A 2503-nucleotide genomic window follows, 5' to 3' on the forward strand; every position below is an offset into this window, starting at 1 on the left:
CACTCCTCTCTGCTCCTGGTCCCTCGAGACAGACCTTCTTCTTCTACCTTCTCTTAATGAGTTTTGTTGAGAGCTTTCTGTCATGTTATTTTTGAGGGCGAATCAGGAGCACTTATAGAAGAGTGACTGCCTTCTCTCTGCAATATTGGCAGTGGATCTAGACTACATTTTTCAAGAAATTGTACAGCAAAATTGCCTTGATTTCCTAGAAGCAAAGGGCAAAATAGAAATTGATGGAATCCATCAGTCACTTCCTAAAAGAAATCCCCAAATTAAAACTTACAGGAATATTATAGCCAAATTCCCAAACTCCAAAATCAAAGAGAAAATACTAAAAACTGCCAGAAAGAAACAATTCAACTACTATGGGTATAGAGCCAGAATTTGGCAGCACATAGATAAAGGGCTTGTAGGAATTGGATCCTGATATTCCAGAAGGCAACTATCTTGGTTTACAATTGATAATCAACTACACAAGAAAACTGAAAAACCTCTTTTAGAGTAAAAGATGGACTTTTAATGAAACAGGGGGCTTTCAAAATTAAACCACTTCTTTACTGCCCTATAAATCAAAATTTCATTATTTTAATGAGCTAGAAAAAACTTTAAGTAACTAAATATGGAGCAATAAAAGTCAAGAATTTCCAGGGATTCAATGTAAAAAAGTGTACACGAAGATGACAAAAAGTAAAATTTTCTTTTAAAGAATCAGTCATCAAAAATGTCTGCTATTGAGAGGCAGCTCAGGGCGCAGCAGGCTGGACCAGGGACTGGGCTGCAATGGGGGACGTGGAGAAGGGCAAGAAGATCCTCATGCAGAAGTGCTCCCAATGCCACATGGTGGAGAAGGGCGGCAAGCACAAGACCGGCCCCAACCTGAATGGGCTGTTCAGTCGCAAGATGGGCCAGGCCGCCGGCTTCTCCTACACCGACGCCAACAAGAACAAAGGCATCACCTGGGCAGAGGATACCTTGATGGAGTACCTGGAGAACCACAAGAAGTACATCCCAGGCACCAAGATGATCTTCGCAGGCATCAAGAAGAAGGGTGAGCGGGCCGACTTGATAGCCTACCTGAAGAAGGCCACCAGTGAGTAGCAGCGCCACCACCTTATTTATTGTCTGAAGCAGCCCAGGAGACTCCTTTCCTTTTTGTACCTGTACCATAATGGCCCTATTTAATTGGTCTCATGGCCCTGAGCATTTCGATCATGAATGGTTGTTCCAATAGAGAAATTATGCAGATTAGGTAGGCTTGGGGTTAGAAATCTCCCTTCTATCTGTTTCGGTCACCACCAAGCTGTCATACTTGAATGTTTATTTTAAAAGATTTAGGCAACTTTTTTTTTTGTAAAGCAAGGGCTAGGTGCCCGTGCCCCACGTCTTAGAAAAGTTTTAATTAAATCTGGCTTCTTTCACCAAACTCTGGGGGAAGCCTACTTAATAATTTCATATGTGTTTTACCTGTTACTGGTTTTGGGGGGGTGGGGGGAATTGTTCTTGGGGGGGGGGTTAGGCCCCAGCCTGTCCCAAGGCCAGTCCTATTGAATCCCATCTTAAGTTCCCTAACTTTGTGCATAAGTAACTTAAATTACAATGATTTCATTAAATACTGCCTTTCACTTGTTGAAAGGCATTTCAGTGTATTGTCTAAGGACTTGAGTAAAGGTCATCCCATCCTTGCTGCAGTTCAGTTGGAGATAGGATCTCCTGAAGACCTGTTGAATGGAAAGATTACAGACATGTTCTTAGTTTGTGAATAGCAGTGGTATATTCACTTGGAGAGTCCAGTTTAGGGATGTCCCATTAGTACTACATCTTTAGCCATATTTAAAACTTATTGCACTTGGAGGATTCAGTTGTATGGAGATGTGCCATTAGTACATCCATGGTCACCCCCAAAACTTGATTCAGCCATTAAACATTTGTGAATATAAAAAAAATGTCTGCTATTGGATAAAAAAATAGAGTGGTGGATCAGGGGAATAGAATATGTGTAATGAAAGGACATGATTATAGTAATCTTCTGTTTGATAAACCCAAATAGTTCAGCTATTGGGATAAAAATTATTTGATAAAAACTGTTTGAAAATTTGAAAGTTAGTATGGCAGAAACTTGGATTAGTCCAATACATCACACCCTATTCCAAGATAATACCAAAATGGATTCAGGATTTAGATCAAAAATATTATAAGCTAACTAGGAGATCAAGAAATAGTTCACTTGTCAGATCTATGGAAAGGGAAGGTGTTTATGAACAAGGAAGAAGTAGAAAAATCATTAAAGACAAACTAGATTATTTTGATTAAATTAAATTAAAAAGCTATTGAGTAGACAAAAACAATATAATCAAGATCAAATGAAATGTAGGAAACTGGGAAACAATTTTTACAACTATTTTTTTCTGACAAAGGACTCATTTCTAAAATATAGAGAGAACTGAGTCAAATTTATGAAAAAAAGCCATTCCCCATTTGACAAATGGTCAAAGGATATGCAGAG

The 2503-nt window shown here is 39.0% G+C and overlaps 1 pseudogene; it reads left to right on the forward strand.

Annotated features, from left to right (window-relative positions):
* The first annotated feature begins 780 nt into the window (after positions 1–780).
* LOC141520998 (cytochrome c, somatic pseudogene) lies at positions 781–1098 on the forward strand (annotated as a pseudogene).
* Positions 1099–2503: the final 1405 nt, after the last annotated feature.

Source organism: Macrotis lagotis, chromosome 1, assembly GCF_037893015.1.
Source record: "Macrotis lagotis isolate mMagLag1 chromosome 1, bilby.v1.9.chrom.fasta, whole genome shotgun sequence".
Lineage (NCBI taxonomy): Eukaryota > Metazoa > Chordata > Mammalia > Peramelemorphia > Peramelidae > Macrotis > Macrotis lagotis.